This window comes from Nelumbo lutea, chromosome 3, assembly GCF_056320005.1.
Source record: "Nelumbo lutea isolate HS-2025 chromosome 3, American lotus-T2T, whole genome shotgun sequence".
NCBI classification, from domain to species: domain Eukaryota; kingdom Viridiplantae; phylum Streptophyta; class Magnoliopsida; order Proteales; family Nelumbonaceae; genus Nelumbo; species Nelumbo lutea.
The window spans coordinates 49,344,572-49,362,769 of record NC_142686.1 but is presented as its reverse complement, the minus strand read 5'-3'; the positions used below and the strand labels follow the sequence as shown (position 1 = coordinate 49,362,769).

The window sequence follows — 18,198 nt, the reverse complement described above, 5'->3', positions numbered from 1 at the left end:
AAACCTAGACACAAAGGCTAAGAAAAGCCTCTCAAAGAAACCCTATACTTATTTGGGCTCCCATCCCCTTATTGGAAGGAGGAAACCCCAAACCTTCAAATAGTTGGCTGAGAGATTTGTCAATAAAACCCTCTACTTAATTATTTGGATTATCATCAAGTTTGTTTTATCAACAATCCTGACTTATTGCTTGCCTTATTTTCTCTTGATTAAGAAAACTTATAAATCCTTTGTAAATAATAAAAAATATTAATGATGGGGCGATAGTGAGCAAAGGAAAAAGGATTAGATGGGCCAGATGGACTCAAATTTGTAAAAATAAGTCCAATGGAGGGCTTGGCTTTAGAGATCCCCATTCCTTTAACCTAGCTCTACTAGTTAAGTTGGCTTGGCATTTGTCCTATAACTCTTCTAGCTTGTTGGCTAGAATTTTAAAAGCAAAATACTTTCCCGAGTCCCACTTTCTACATGCATAGTTGAGAAGTAGACCTTTGTGGGGCTGGAGAAATATTCTTGCAGGAAGAGAAGTGTTAAAAATGGCATCTATTGAAAGGTTAGTAGTGGTTTGGATGTGAGAGTATGGGATAACCCTTGGATTTGGGGAATTTTGGAGTTTAGGCTAATGGGTCCTAAACCAGAGAGTTCAACAAATATGGTAGTTGTTGATCTTATTAACCATGAAAATAGATGTTAAAACAAGGAAATAATTAATCTCTTATTTCCTTGGCTTTGCCTAAAATATCTTGGACCTGGACCTTTCCTCTATCCCTTAGAATGATAAATTAACTTGGGTTGGTAGTAAAAATGGAATTTTTTAGTTCGGTTAGCCTCCTCCATTGCTGAAAATTGCAGGAGGAATCTACTCTCTCTTCTAGACCAAGGTTTGACAAAAGCTTTTGGAATTTGATTTGGGAATTACCAAATCAAACACTTTTTGTGGAGATGCAATATTGATGGATTAGTTGGAAAAAAACTCTTCAAAAGGGGCTTGGTTGTCTTAGATGCATGTGATAAGTGTCGTAATGAGTTTGAATCTACTTTGCTCTCCCTCTTACTATGTACTAAAGCCAGATACATTTGGTTGAACTTGGGTTTAGGCCTTAATCTAGAGCATGGAAGCTATGGTTTTGGGTTAATGAAAGCTTCTTCTCCATTGGTAGTGGAGGCAAAAGCCCTTTTGAATGTGACAATTTTTGTAGGTTAATTAGGAGTAACAAGTGTTATTTTTTAATTTGACTGTTCTTGCTTAGTGAAAGCTCTTAGAAATGATTTGTGGTTGAAGCTTTTGAAATTCTCTTTTTTTTTTGCCAAGACATTAAAGTCTTATCTATAGGGAAATGTTTTAAACTTCTAATTTTATTTTTTGCCTGAGATAATCTAATGGTGCAGCTCATGCTGCTGCAAAGTAGGGTAGATTGTCAAGCTTTAAGTGTAGTGCTTCAAACCCGCTTTGTTTCTCTGATGTTTGAAAGTTGGATTTATCTTTTTGTTGTTCTTTTTTTTTTTCTTTTTTTTTAGTTTCCTTGTTGTTCTTATTGTTTTAATGAATATCCTTTCTACCAAAATAAAAAAAAAAAGATACTAGAGTAGATGGAAAGTCACATGCAACTTTCTTTTAAGCTACTTGTAAGTTGTAAGAGTGTAAAAAGAAACCTAGAGACAACAAGTACAACTCTGAGGAAAACATGTAAAAGACAACAACTACATGTCTTAAGTACTAAAACTCTTAAAAACTAAAAAACCCTTAACCCTACTATATGTTCGGACTGGGCCAGGTTTTTCAGGCCTAATGTTTTCTGCACCCAGGCCTATCCCATATTTCATACGAGCTTGGTACAGGCCTGGATCAGGCCAAGCCACGAAAAATAAAATAGACACCCAAGTTAGGAATTTTCTAGGATGGGCAAGCCGGGCTGGGCTAGGCCATAAATGATCATCCTTAGAGGTAGTTCTTGCTTAGACCGCCCTGCAAAATTTTGAAAAAGAAAACTAAAAAAAGAGAGCACAAGATCAAAGTTCAAAGTATCCATACACATCATTTGGCGTATCGGGTGTATCAATATTTTGAACCTTGCATATAATCCCCATTTTCCATGCAAAAACCAATATTCTCTCATAGAGGTGTAAAACAAGCCCATGGGTTGAGCCTTGGGCCAGGTCGGGCTATGCAGCGGGACAAAGCTATTTATTTAAAAAAACTGACAAAAAACTTAAAATTTTAATTTTATATGAATTTTGATGTATACAATTGCTTATATATACAATAATTAAATAAATTAGTCTAATAAAATTAAAAAAATATTTATTTTATTAATACATTATATACTATATATTATTATATAATTATAATTTATATAATATTATATAAAAATATATAAAATATATAAATAATATATATGGGCCGTGCCACTTGCGACCATTAGTTTAATAAAATTAAAAAATTATTTAGTTTATTAGTATATTATATACTATACATTATTATGTAATTATAGTTTATATAATATTATATAAATATATATATAAATAAAAATAATATATATGGGCCGTGCCGGCCCATCCCGTGGACCTAAAACCCCAGGCCTAGCATGGCCCACACGGTCGTGCTGGGCCTGGCATAGCTCATGGACCGTCGTGTTGGGCCATGCCGGGTCAGGCCAAATTCGTGTTGGGCCATGGGCGGCACAACCCGATTTACACCTCTATTCTCTCATGAAATAAAATAAAATAAACTCTTTGGAAAATCAATTTTGGTTTGATCAAATAACTTGCATAGGAGATTGCAAAAAGTATTAACCACAAATTTAAAGATTAGCAAATTCAAATGAGAAATGCCTATAAACTTGTTGGAAAAAAGAAAAACTTATCCATAGTGGTAAAAATTACTCTCATAAAGTTAGGGTCCAATTTGATTCACAGTTGGAATTGGAATCAGAATGGTCTATTCCCCTCATCTGTCTGGTTTAGACTAGAATACAAAAATTGGATGGAATGGATTTTCACTCTAAGGGGAGGGGAGGGAATGGCCACTCCCTCAAATGGGGGAATGTCATTCCACCATGAATGAGAATGGGATTCTAACTCTGCCCTACCTAATGGTTGCACCATTCCGATTCCAATTCTAAACCTCTATTCCTGCAAACCAAACAAACTCTTCGTCATTAAGATTGTTTTTGGTTTGACATTAAATAAGAAGTAGAAAGTTAAGGCCTTAACGGAGAGTTCTTGAGGTAATCTAAACATTCCGTGGAGAGAAAGAGAGTTGGTCAAAGAGTGTAGAGCCATTGTAAAGGGAGCTAGTTTGTCAACTTGATGTTCTCACATCCATAAGGAACGAAATCAAGTGGGGGTGTTGGAGAATGTGAAATGTTTTTTTTTTTTTTTTCTGAAACAAAGAAAAATACGTTCCACATCAGCAAAAATATAACTAAGGGGTGTTTGACAATGTGGGTAGTTTTGTTTTCTAAAAATAGCACATGTCATGTCAACAAAAATTGAATTTTATAAATACCACCTCATTTAAAAAAAAAATGAAATACCACCTCATTGGTTACCTCTGTCATGACACTGGTTGATTGGTTACAAGATTTTTTTAGTATCATACCTTATCATGGTTAAACTATAAGTTTTTTTTAATCACCAATTGAACACCACCTTAATTTTTTATTAAGGAAAATTCTATGATGCTGGAAAGACACCATATCGGAAAGTTTTAACCTATCGCAATCTCGATGAATTTTGATGAAAACCCCACCTGATTGATTCTTAATTTTATGATGCTGGTTAGTTGGTTATAAATTTTTTAGTATCATTGTCTTTTTGGTATCATGTCGAATTCTTTTATTAATTATAAGGTTTACTATATTTGTTATATACTTATATTGTATGATTCAACGATCACTAACTTTATATTACATTTTTAAAACTAAAAAATTGTTGATATATACATACACATATGAATTTAAATATAATATAATAATTGCACAATAAGGCTGTGTTTGGTTTGAAGGAAAAAGTAGATAAAGAAAGGAAAAGATAAAGAAACCTTTACAAATCTTGTATTTCCCCACCTATTCCTTCAAACTAAACATAGCATAAATAAAAAAAAAAGTAATCACTTTGAATAAGTTACATAAATTGTTTAATTTTTAAAAATAACCAATCATATTAAAAATATCATATGATCTAATTACTTTAGTCACATATTCGTTACTATAATTCGCTAATGAAATTTCAATTTATCACTTTTTTTATAGATGGTTTGACTTTATCTCTCGATTCTCACTCCTACGGTTTGGGATTTGGTCCAAACAGCCATTGCAGCCATGCATTGCGAATATTTCCCTTCATGTTCCCGATGTACCGCTGTAATGGCCGTGGAAAACCTATGTTCGGACCGGATCCGGACTCGTTTTCTACCCTGTAATCCTATATAACCGGGCCTAACTTGAACTACAACCCGATCCAACCCAAAGTTCGGGCTAACTCAGCCCAAGTTGCAATCCCTACACGAGTGTAAATTGTGACTTGTGACATCGTACGTAACGCCTTTAGCAAAGGGTGCATTCTACGCACCCACAGTACGCCCAGCTCTCTCCATAACCTTCGTGCATTTCCCAGTTCCCTCTCTCTCCATCTCCCACAGTACACCTAGCTCTGCATGCCATAACAATGTTCGCTCCAGTAGTTCGTCTTGCGAGCAAAAAGTTGCTTGAGATTCATCAAGTATTCCATCAGCCTCCCCATCTCTCAACTTTTTTCCCTTGCATCTCTCTTTTAATTCATCAATTGTTACATTGTATTTTGCAGGCCTCTCGTTCTTTCTCCACTGCTCTGAATTATGTGAGTCTCATTTTCCACTAATAAACATCATAATTGCAGTCTCGAATGTATTTTGGTTAGTTACTTAATCATTTTGTTTTTCATGATTTGACCTATGTAAAGCATATCGATTCTCCGGATAACAATCCCGACATTCCGTGGGAGTTCAGCGAGGCGAACAAGGAAAAGGTAGTTGACTCCCATGAATCAGATGCAGGTAATTATATATTTACATATGCCTTGTGTGCAATCCAGTTATGTAATTATACTATGTTTCTACTTTGGTTGTGGTTTGTTTTCCGTATTTGAGCTCAAGCTTATTCTTTTGGATGGAGCTCTTGGTCTACATCTAATAATGTTCGACAAGAAAGGGATTCTGATATATAAACCACTTGATTTGTGATTATGAGTTCCTTCATCCTGGGACTGATAGATATAGATTATAAATTGACAGTTAGTCCTATGGGTCATAAATAATACCCAACATGGTTCTGGTTATTGCACCAGATTTTGTGTATCTCCTAAAAGAAAAATCGAGTCTATATGCTATTATGTTTTTCTTATTTAATTTTTAAAACATCCGTTCAAATTTCTGTATGCTTTTTTAGGATTATCTGTTTGTGCTTAAATAACATTAAAACTGACTAGTTGAACAATAGTGAGAAAATTAGTATCACATAAATTTAACCTTGATAGATGCTGCAGTGGGAATCCAGGTATTCAGGCATTGGTGGGGCATTTGGAATCCACAATGGGGATATTCCAATGGTATATTCTGGCCCTATTGGTTTTGGAAACTCAATTAAAGTGAAGTTTCTCCTCTCCAATCTAAGTCTGAGTAGATCTTTTTTTTTTTTTTTTTTTTCCGGGGGGGTGGGGTGGGGATTGATAGACCGGTATCAGCTGACTAAGGAATGAATCTGCAGGCCCTAGGGAACCCTTGCGGTCAGTGGTTGTAACATCTCATGAAGTGGAGTGTGTTGATTCAGAATGGGGGTGCCAATGGACTGGTTTTGGGTTGGACCCTAATTTATATTGGATTGGGTTGGATTGATCCAATATCTGGTCCATTGATAGAAGATAGGAATTTGTAATTGATTTTCCTCCCTCTTTGGATGTTTTTGGTCTCCTGACAGGTTAGAAGGATTGTTTATCCCTCCTGTTTTTAGCTGTACTAAAAGGAGGGGCAGGATCCTGGGGAGATGTGTGAGAGCAGCGATACTATGGACAGTTTGGGAGGAAAGGAATTCAAGAATATTTGAAGAAAGAGAAAGGAGTAAGGAAGCCTTGGTGGAAATCATAACCTTAAGAGTGGCACAATGGGCAAAAAGTTTGAAACTGTTTTCAGACTTTAAGGTTGAAGACTTTTTTTAGGGCCTGGGCTGTTATTGTTGCTTCATCTTCTAGAAGACAGAAACCTGCTGAGATGTGGCCACCCCCATTATGCGGCTGGAAGAAGCTGAATTTTGATGGGAGTTGCTTGGGTAACCCAGGCCCCTTAGGGATGGCCGATGGGGGGTGGGGTAATTAGGGATGAGGAAGGAAACATCATAGCCTTATACTCAGGGCCTGCTGAACAGGATGATGTGGCAAGAGCAGAACTGTTAGCTGCAGTGTATGGGGTTGAGAAGGCAAAGGAGTTGGGCATCGATAACTTAGTCATTGAAGGTGATTCGAGAACTGTTGTGAAATGGCTGAAGGAAGGAGAGGGGGTGACACGGCACCTGAGGAATGACTTCAGGTGTTTTAAATGGTTAGCAAAGGGCTTGACTATCAGAGTTAAGTGGGTGAGAAGAACTACCAACAGCTTGGCAGATGGTCTAGCTAAGCAAGGGGTACACAGGACTCAATTGTAATATCTGGGTGGGGTCAGTTTTTCATAGCTGTGCTTTTCTTCTTTTTTCACAACCTCTTGTTGTACTCATGCCTATTTTTTAGTAATGAAATCATTTCTGTGTTGCTGATAAAAAAAAAGAAGATAGGAATATAGGTGTCACTGGACCAGGTTTGGGTTAGAATTAATCTAAACTAAAACAAACTTGAACAGATTGGACGGTCCAAAATATTCATTGGAATGGATTGGACCTGGTCCATTTGTGATGGACTCACGTTGGACTGGATCGGATTGGACCAAATCCAGTCCAATTGACACCCCTAATTCAGAATCCCTGTATGACACCAATTGTACTGGTTGGGGGGATCCATGAATTAAGTATTACGGTAGGATGCATAAATGCGTGAGAAAAAAGCTGGAACTTTCTCTTGTTCTACCAAGAGGGCATGTAGAAGAGGTGGGTGTTAGTTGAAAATGAAGCTGGTTCATCTACAGGGGTTGATGAAATTACAATTTTGTTGTTGTGCTTCTCTAGTGCTCCTATTTTGATCTTAGTAAATCCATTATTGATGAAACAAAAAGCAAAAGGCACATTAATCATCCTAAAACATTACAGCTCAGAGCAGCCTACTTTAGCCTTCTGGGCAGCTAAGCTAAAACCTTAAGAAATAATACTTGGTAGCTAGAAAATCTGATGTTCTATTGATTTTCATGTTCCAGTGAATGTGCCATAAGGAATGCATATTTTGGTTCAGTGGATTGTGTTTACTAGCCAAAGAATCCATTTGCCTGGATAAGGAAGTTCTGATCCAAGTGTTTATTATATCGACATGGAGAGAGCAGTTGTTATTTAGGTATAAAGATCTAGGGGTACTGTGAAGCAGATGATCCAGAACTTGTTAGTTAGGAGCTATGGGGGGTTTGAAGCAAGGTGATTCTTTGTCCCTTTAATCGTTTATCTGTGGGGCTGAAACTTTAAGGCTTTCTTCTGGTAGATTGAGGCCATTGTACCTCATTGCGATGATAAGGAGATGATTCCCTCATTTTCATAGAATGCTAGTTGTGAACGACATTGTTAATGCTATAATGCTTTTTGGACTGTTACCAATAAAAATGCTATAATACTTTTTAGTCATTTTAAGACTATCTACTAAATTTTTTGAAGTTGAGAGTTTTAGAGTTGGAGAAAATTTCATTTCTGAAAACGGAGGACTTTGTTGATGCATTGTGTTGCTTTGTAGAAACATTTCCTTCTTATCTTTGACTTGTATAGGTTTCTAGTTATGTTGCACAAAGGCTATTCAGAAGGAGGTTAGCTCTACTGAACTCTTCATATATATCTAAGGGAAGGTAAGCTTATTCTTGATAAAAGTATAGATGGAATCCACTGCACCATTATTGTTGTTGTTGTGGTGTGGTAAGAGAGTGGAAGGATGATTTGGTTGATTAGGACGAGGTTATTCCTTTAGTTGTGTTTGGTCGAGAAGAAAATGGAATAATGTAAAAGAAAATTTAAAAGGGACTTTTCTTAGTTTGGCTGGCAAGGGAAACCAAAAGAAAAGAAAAAAATGACAAAATAGGAAAATGGTTGCAGAAAATCTTGTATAGAGCTTTAAAGAGTGCTGAAGGATAAATATTATTGCAGTCTCAAAGAATGGAATAGAAGTTGTTTATCGCTTGAGCCTTTTCTTTTTCTTTTTTATTTTTGAAAATGGAAGTGTATTATATATGGGGAAGCACCATAAAAAAAGGTTGTGAGCTTGAGTATTCATTAAACTGAAAGGTATTTTACAAAATTCCAGCAAAATTTACTAAAGGAATTGATGATGGGGTTAGAAGCAGGATGGGGATATCCTTCTTATAAAGTTCCTTTGTAGCTCCAGGGAAGGGGTTGTTGTATTTGTTTGAAAGTGTCTTAAGAGGGAGTTTTTCATTTTCATCTTTGATGTTTATTGGAGGGTCCCATCAGGTTCATGAGCTATTACATTTTTTTTTTGGGTTCAATCATTTCCATCCTGGAGTCCTTATTGCCAACAAACTGATCGACTGAATGTGCAAGAGGAGTAAGAATGGATTAGTGTAAGATTGATTTAGACAAGGACTAGGATCCAGTGTTTCTCAAGCACAAAGGGAATTTTCTGCCCGAGGCGCAAGGCGTAAAGTGAGGCGTCCACTTTTTCAAAATTCAAAGAAAGGTGCAAAAATGAAAAAAATGCAAAATAGTAAACACAATATTAATTAAAAAAATTTAAACTTAAATTTTAAAATATTGTTTTAAAAAACCTATTATTTATCTCAGATTAAAATATGTAAACATAACATGTAAAACATATTTAAAATGAAAATTTAAAAATAGAATCAAGCATAACATATAAAACATATTCAAGAATGTAAAACTCTCATTCTATTTATTTTTCCCCAATTGCATTATTTCAAATAGCTAATGTGATGTTGAACATTATGCATTCTTGATTCTATGAGATGCCTTTCTACCAAGCCCCCCTAGGCAAGCCCAAATAAGTCCATATTAGGGTCTTAAATTCTTAATTCCTATAAAAAGATTTTATAATTTTAATTGTCTTTTAAAAATACCTTTTATTAGGATGAATGAATGAGCAAAGCAAATAGGGGGTTTTCTAGTCTCGTTCATTCATCCTAATAAAAATATTTTTAAAAGACAAATAAAAATTATAAAATCTTTTTTTTATAGGGATTAAGAATTTAAGACCCTAAATATGGACTTGTTTGGGCTTGTATCGAGGGGCTTCCCAGAGCCCCCATCCCAGCTCTAGGCATAAAAAAAAAAAAACAGAAAAATGCACAAATTTTCAAAAGGCATGTGCCTGGGCTGAAGTGTAAGGTGCACCAGGCAAATGCCTTTTGAAAGTGCTGCGCATGGGACTTAGGCAAAGCGTATACCCTAAATGCATCTCACCTGTGCACTTAGGCATGCTTTTTAAGTCATTGCTAGGATCACATCAATAGGGCTTTCTTGGATTACATGCTTAGCAGAGTGCACAGGGTAAAAAAAACGTAGGAACTAATTTATCAAAAGAAAATATAGGAACTAGATCAAGTTCAAGTTATGCGTTTCAACTTCAAAGTTTCTCTGGACCTACTAAAGGTAACTTCCTTAGTTTGAGAGGCTTGAGACAAAGTGACCCTCTGTCACTTTTTCTCTTTATTGTAGTAATGGAAGGACTGAGTAGAATGACTGCTAAAGTAACTGATGGAGGCCTTATAGAAGGTTTTGAAATGGGTAGTAATGGCCTGAAGATTGCTCTATTGCACTTTGCTGATGATACTCTGTTCTTCCGTGATTTAGCTGACAAGGTTCATCACGTCAGATATCACATTTGTTGGCTTGAGATTATCTCAGGCTTGAAGGTTAATTAGCTAAAAGTGAGATGCCGCCGATCAGGAATATAGATAATTTGAATGGCCTGGCCAAGGTGTTCGGCTGCTTTGTTAGCTCTTTCCCCTCAAACTATTTAGGAATGCTATTTGGGGGCCAAGTGTACCTCTAAAAGCATTGAGATGGGTAGGAAGTTTGCTTCTTGGAAAGCTAGGTTAGGTACCTTTCCAAAGGTGAAAAACTCATACTGATCAAAACTGTGTTGGTTAGGTTCCCTGCTTATTCTATGTTTCTCTTTCTAGTTCATTAGATAATTGCTGAAAAGGTGAAGTAACCTATGATGGACTTCCTCTGAACAGGTTGGAAAGGTTCCTCCAAGATTCCCTGGTTAATTAAGTAGGAGCAGGCATGTAAACCCATTGACTGTGGTGGCTTGGGTGTGGAGAGGCATTTGCAAGGCATATCCTCACTACAAAAAAGGTATCATGTACAAGATAAGGAATGGTAGAAGGCTGAGCTTCTGGAAGGAACCCTGGTGTGATGGACCTTTAAAAGGTCTTTTTCCTTTGTACATGTCAGCAAGCAACAAAGAAGCCTCAATTGCTGACTCATATTGTCAATTTGTCATGTGAGGGGCGAGCTTTGTTGGACCCCCTACTTTTAGGAGAAACTTCAACAACTGGGAAATGAATCGAGTAGCAGAGTTGCTGTCCAAGGTGTAATCCCCAGATCCAGGATTCTAGGGTTTGGAAATGGAAATTTTTAGATCCTTTTACCAAGGTCTGATTCGTAGGAAGAGGGACTGTAGCACCTTCTAAGTTCAATTTTTTTGCCTAGGTGGTTACATTGAACAAATGCCTGACAAAAGAGAATTTGATTAGAAGGGGCATGGGACTAGGGGTGATCATGGGCCAGGTTGGGCCGGGCTTTGCACCTATAATAAGGACTGAAGCCTAGGATTGGGCCCTGCCCAGGTTTTGAGCCTGAAACATAAGCCCGAGCCCAGGCTCAATTCTGGACCTACATCTTTTATATATAAAACATTTACGTATATAATATTTTATATTAAATGGAATATAATATGCGTACAAATTTATTGTATACATTATATAATATAAAATATTATATATTTATATATTATAAGTGTCATATATAAAATAACATATACTCATATGTATACATTATGCATAAACTACATATATGTAAATATATGTGGGCTGGGCTGAAATAATCACCCCTACATGGGACTAGACAATACTCTCTGCCCTCTCTGTGAGCAGAAACTTGAGATTTTAACCATCTCTTTCTTCATTGTAAATTAAGTAAAATATGGCATCATTTTCAGTGGGCACTAAAGTTTCATTGTTGCCCTCCAATTTCCAGCTCTGCACTATTTCTGGAATGACATGTCGAAGGCATGAACAAGAAAGTGAAGTGCTGTTGTTCACTGTTCCCTTCACTATTCTTTGGGTGATTTGGATAGAAAGGAATTCTCTAGTTTTTGAGATGAAAAAGAACCTTGTGGAGGTTGTGACCAATTGTTCTTTAGAACCGGAGTGTGGTGCCAAATGGGCAAGGGTATGCTAGGGCATTCCTTGGAAGCAACGTGTCACAACTTTGCCCGATTGTAGTGGAAAATGAGTAAGGATTCTTTCATCCTTTTGGACAAGGACATATAAAGAAGTTCAGGTAATACAGATTTGATTAACCATTTGAAATGTAGGAACATTAACAGGAAAGACTATGAAATTAGTAGAAACAATGACGAAAAGGATAAATATTACATGCTCATAAGAAAATAAATGGAAGGGAAAAAAACTAAAGAAATCAATGGCTACAAATTATGGTACACAAGAGAAGTAAATAATAGAAATTTTGGAGATAGATGATGAAATAATTAATATAGTTATTTCTTATCCACCTCAAGCGAGTTTATAAGAAAAAAATTAAAAGGAAATTTTGGAAAAAAAATTAGAAGGATTGATCCAATAAATTCCAAATAAAGAGAAGATTTTTATAGGAGGGGGCTTAAATAGTCATGTGGGGAAAAGGAGTGGACATTTTTGTTTTTGGAAAATGGTAAAGTACTTTATTCAGCTTAATGAAGAGAGATACGACAGGACCCAGACCACTAGATCTGCCTGGGCACAATGCAAGTTACAAGCTCATCCAAGACTTGGAACAAAACAAAAAGGGTGCATTCTGGTTTTTAAATTCCTCATTCACCGACACCCGGGAGCATAGCTTCCCCACGGCTCTCTGCACAATTTCATCCGGGCTTTTAAGTTTACCACAGAAGATTCTGTTATTCCTTTCAGTCCAAATGGACCAAAACACAGCTGCCGGGATGGAACTCCAAACAATCTTTCCTTTCTTGTTGAGACTCTCAATTCTCCAACACATCAGCGGCTCCTTCACAGATTTTGGCATGGTCCAGCTAATCTCCCAAACCTTAAGAAAATGCCCCCAGATCAAAGAAGAAACCGGACAGTGGATGCACAAGTTCTCTGTAGTTTCTGCACTCTTTCCACACAAACCACAAGAGAGATTCAGGATCTGAATACCTCGTCTCTCCACATCAGTCTTAGTCAGACATTTATCAAGGGCCATAGTCCAGATCAGAAAATTGATCTTGGAGGGACTAGTTGGATTCCAAATCTGTCTAACAAGGAAGTTCTCATGACCTGAACCAAACAACCTCAGAAATAGGGATTTGACTGAAAAGCTACCATCTGCATTCCACTTCCAAACTCATTCATCCTCTGAGTTCGAATCAATCATCTGATTTTGGAGCAGCCCCAACAACTTCCCATACTCTTCCACCTCCCAGTCAAACAAATTTCTCCTACAAAGAGGAGTCCAAATGATAGAATCACCAAAAATGCTAAAATTTTCAGCAGCTGAAGAATCTTGATTCACAGAAATTTGGAAAAGAAGGGAAAAACATCAGCCAGTGGACCCACTAAACACCAGGGATCCTTCCAAAAAGGAGTGTAGGACATAATATGGTGCATGGTGGATTTGAGTTTGGGGAGAGGAATGAAATAGGTGATTAGAGATACAATTTTAGAATTTGCAATAGCTTACTATATGACAATAGTAAACACATTTCAAAATGAATGGTGAAAATTTAATAACATTAAAAGTGGATCAACCATAAATCAAATGGATTTTTTCCTTATTAGGAGGACAAATTGTAAAGAGTGCAAAGTTACTCTATAGAAAAGCTTTACCTCACAACATAGACATAGATTAGTGGTGATAGATATGCAAATTAGGAAATGGAAGAAAATAGACATCAATTGGCAGATGTACTCGCAAAATAGGGGGTTGATAGACATAAATTGTTTTGGGAAAAAGTGTAAACTTTTATATTGGGGGGTTGGTTGGAGTTATCCCATAGTTGTGCTAAATTTTAATTTCAGATATTTAATATAATGAATCTCTTTTACTGATTTAAAAAAAAACAAGGAAGAAAATAGATGTCCAAGAATTAGGTGGGAAAACCTAAAGGAGAAAAGCTAACACATTTCAAAGATAGGCTGATAGTAGGAGGAAGACTAATGATATCTGGCTTGTAATGGCTAGCTGCATGAAGAAAACAGAGCGAAGGGTGTTTCAGGAGAATCTAAAGGGAAATGGCAAAGTGCTAAAGAAACTTGGTGGTGGAATGAAGAGGTTCTAAATATAATTAGATTGAAATGAGCTGTTATAAAGATTGGAAAAAGACCAAAACTGGGGAGAACTTGGAAAAATATAAAACCATAAGAAAGGAAGTTAAAAAGAAAGTGAAGTTAAATTTAAAGCATGTGTTGAGCTCTTTCATAATTAGGCATTAAAGAGAGAGAAAATAGAATTTATAAATTAGCAAAGATGAGATAAAGGAAAGGCCGAGATTTAAACCATGCTAGGTGCATTAAAGAGGAAGATCAAAAGAGTCTTGGTAAAAGATGCGGAAATCAAGGAAACATGGAAAAACTATCTTGAAAAATTATTAACAAACATGTAGAGGGTTATAATGGGGCAAGATCAATAACTCTAGTAGTGTACAAATAACATGTACCTTTGTAAAATTAGAATTACTGAAGTAATGGAGGTGCTAAATAAGATGAAGGGAAAGGTGATGGGACTTGATGGGCTTCCAATAGAAGTTTGGGAAGGTATGAGAGAGGTAGGTTTATTGTGGCTGATAAAACTATTTAATAAAATAATGAAAGAAAAGATGTTCGATGAATGGAGAAAGAGCACTATGGTGCCTGTATTTAAGAACAAAGGCAATATACAAAGTTGTAACAATTATCGTGGGATTAAACTCATGAGCAAAGGTTACGACATGAAACAAGTATGTTAGATAACCAATATGGGTTTATGCTAGGGAGATCAACAATGGAAACTATGTTTCTTTTCAGTCAATTTACAATGGAAACTATGTTTCTTCATATGGTATTCGTTGGTCTAGAAAAAAGTGTATGGTAGGCTCCCTTGAGAGAGAATATGGTGGGTCTTGGAAAAGAAAGGAGTGCCAAACAAGTATTTGGATCTAATTAAGGATATGTATGAGGGCAAACCAACCAATGTTAGAACATCTATGGGATAGACATTAGAGTTTACAGTTACAGTGGGTCTTTACTAAAGCTCAGCACTTAACTGTTTTTCATTTGCACTAATCATAGATTAATTAACTAAACATATTTAGGAGGAGGTCCTATGGTGCTTGTTGTTTGCTAATGATACTGCTTTAATTGATGGAACTAATGAAGGATCTTAGAAACACGATTTATAAAATGAGTAAAACGGAATAATATGCAATGATAGGAGTGCAAATCAGGGTGCACTTAGGATTGGAAACCAAGAGATAACTTAATTTGACCTTTTCCAGTACTTTCGTTTGATAATTCATAACAAGAGAGAGATTTAGGAGGATGTTGCCCATGGAATTAGAGCAATATGGGAGAAATGGGGGGGTACATTGGACTTATGTGATAGGTGGATACCACTTAGATTCAAAGGAAAACTCTATAAAACAGTTCTAAGGCTAGCAATGTTGTATGGAGCAGAGTGTTGGGCAGTCAAAAAACATGTCCAAAAAATGAGCGTGGCAGAAATATATATGCTGAGATGGATGAGTGGAAAAACAAGAAAGGATTAGGTCAGAAATGAAGTCATTCAAAGGAACCTAGGAATAGCTCCAATAGGTGATAGAATGAGAGAAAGTAGACTTTGATGGTTCTGTCACATGCATAGAAGACCACCTACAGCACGTGTAAGAAAAAAGTGATTAATTACAATTTACAAGTTGAAGGGTTTAGAAGGGCTAGGTGCAGACAAAAAAGAACATGGGTCGAAGTAGTAAGAAATGATTTAAGTGCTCATAATGGATATGACATTAAACAGAATGGAATGGCAAAACAAGATTCATGAAGCTGACCCTCTGTAGTTGGGATAAGGCTTAGATGAAGACCACCTCAAGGATCGGCTCTTCATTCATGGGTTGTTTAGTGGAGAGTTCAGCTATGCCAATCTTTTGCTGATTTTTTTTTTTTTTTTGGTGATACATAGAGTGCCCTGTGTTTCATAGTGTTAGAGTTCTTTGGAAAACCGCCCTTTTTTTTCTTTCTTGTGGGTCTATGGAAGGAAAGTAACTGATGAACTTTTGATGGTGCATTGTCATTGAGAGCTATTCATTGATCTTGCAAGATATTATTTTGTTCTTATGGATTGACCAGGAGTTTTAAGGACATGAGTAGGAAAATCTCCAATAAGAAGTGGGAGGGTATAATTAGACACTAGCATTTTACTGGTCATTTTCTTGTATGTATATCTGTAAATGTGTCACACTACAAGTGGAGTCTTTCTTGTCCTCCATTTTGTCCATCGCTTCTTTAAAATTTTGAATATTGTAAGTTCTCTTATCAATTAAAAAAATAGACTTTGGAAGGGAGTTTGGACAGAGATGGTAGGAAGTAGGAGAGCTTGGGTTCCTAAATCCAGGAGAAATTTAATGACCAAGAGCTTTGTAAGTTGGTTAGTCTGCTTAGTTAATTCCAGGAAGTATCTATTGGCTGAGGGATAAAATGAATTGAAGCAAGGTTCAAGGGCCTTCACCACAAGACCTTTCTTCCCTTCCTTGGGCCCAAAAATGGCTAAGGGATAATAAGAAGGTGAGTTGAAGTGAGATTCAAGGACCTTCACCACAGGACCTTTCATCTCTTCCTTGGCCCCCAAAATAGCTTTTTCTTCTTTTGTTTCCTTTTTTTATCCAGAAAACCAGAAGATAAATTTATTAACGGGGGCATCCTGCCTCAAAACTCCGAAGGTACGAAGCCTAATTTCTAGTCATGGTGATTCTAGCCCTCCTTAGAAGATACAAAAAGATAAAATAGAGATCTTTGTAAATGCCAATGTCCCCAATGGATTTACTTCCTTGACTTCCACTATGTCATCCTCAACCAAAAATAGTCGCTTTAGGTTTACATCTTTGAACTTATGGAGAATGACTTCTACCACAAATACTTTAAAATATTCTTCTGCCAGTTCCTTGTTCTCCATTTTTTTTTTAAATTATATCCTTCGCCTATTTGTGCCCATTGGCAATTTCCAGCTCAATGTACTGAGGTACCAAGCTTGACCTCTTCCATCCTTTTCACTTGTTTCTATTTTATGTTACATGTAATAAAATTCAAATTGTGATGGGTGGTTCAGGTGGCTAAGATTGTAGGGGTCGCTCCTATTCGTGTATGTGAAGTTGCAACATTTTATTCAATGTTCAACCAGTCCAAGGTATGTACATAATTTCATACATTAGTGATAGTTCTATACATTAGTTTGCATTGTCATACTTCCATACGTTAGTGATAGTTCCATGTGATTTTATCCATCGGTCATGTAGGTTGGTAAATACCACCTACTGGTTTGTGGTAACACCTTGTATGATACGTGGTTCACGTGAAATAGAAGAGGCCTTACTGAAACATCTTGGAGTGAAACGCAATGGTGGGTTTAATGTGCAAAGTCTTCCCACATTGCATTTCCATTTCCAGTCATTGCACTTGAAGTCACAACTTTATTTCTAGCCAATGTCTTTTGTTCTCTTTCTGTGCAGAGGTAACAAAGGATGGCATGTTCTCTGTTGGGGAAATGGAGTGCATGGTGAGCTTTCTTTTAATTGCTGTAATTCCAGAACAATTTTTCATTTTTAACCAACCAACGGACCGGTCATTAACTGTTGATTGGCCTAGATTTTGAGATCTAGAGCTTGAAGAATATTAGGTTGCATGTTTATTTCCATTTGATCTGATTTAAGATAATTTTACTTTTGATCCATAAATATCAAGGTATGATCCTAGTTGTCCTCTGCAGGGGTGTTGTGTAAATGCTCCAATGATTACAGTGGCCGACTATTCCAAGGGTTCAGAAGGATACACCTATGATTACTATGTGAGTCTCTATTAATCTCCTGTTTTGTGGTCCCATGATTTTGAATCTTAACTGAATGGTTATCCCAGTTAAGTTGTATTCATTTTCTCCTGTGTTAATTCAGGAAGATGTCACTCCAAAACGGGTAGTTGAGATTGTAGAGATGTTGAGAAGAGGAGAAACTCCACCTGTAAGGCTACTTTTTGGAAGCTAATTTCTTTGATGTATTGAATGATTAGTTGTAAATTGTAATTATTTTAAAATGCCGGATTTATATTGCAGGTTGGCACGCAGAGTCCACTCCGTATAAAGAGTGGGCCAGAAGGAGGGAACACCACTTTGCTTAGTGAGCCAAAGCCTCCTCCATGCAGGGACCTTGACGCTTGCTAAACTCAAAATGAAACATTGTTGTCAATAATCCGAAATTGGGATATTTATCAGCTCTGCTTCGAAGTTTTGTGATTAACCATGAAGAAATCCTCTGCCAGCATGGTTTCTGCTGGAGATTAATTATTTATTTATTCGTTTGTGACTTTCAAGCTCATTTTACTCTTTTACTGGATTATCTATTTGGCATAGGGTTGTACATGGTTTCTGGTGGAGATTGACTTCCAATTTCATTTTACTCTTACTGAATCTAATGTGAACAAAGCAGTCTGAATCAAGGATTATAGCATCAATATGATGAACTGTATATTGGGAGTATGTTTTGGTTTGGAAGGCCATTGAGACATGAAATAAATTGAATTTGGGGGTTTGAATGTTTCGGATGATA

The 18,198-nt window shown here is 36.6% G+C and overlaps 1 pseudogene across 1 annotated transcript; it reads left to right on the top strand.

Annotated features, from left to right (window-relative positions):
• The first annotated feature begins 4,698 nt into the window (after positions 1–4,698).
• Positions 4,699–18,198, top strand: LOC148864856 (NADH dehydrogenase [ubiquinone] flavoprotein 2, mitochondrial-like; annotated as a pseudogene). Its single transcript, XR_016110844.1, has 8 exons — positions 4,699–4,839; positions 4,942–5,035; positions 16,710–16,787; positions 16,897–17,000; positions 17,110–17,156; positions 17,367–17,444; positions 17,548–17,613; positions 17,706–18,198. The product of XR_016110844.1 is annotated as an NADH dehydrogenase [ubiquinone] flavoprotein 2, mitochondrial-like (transcript).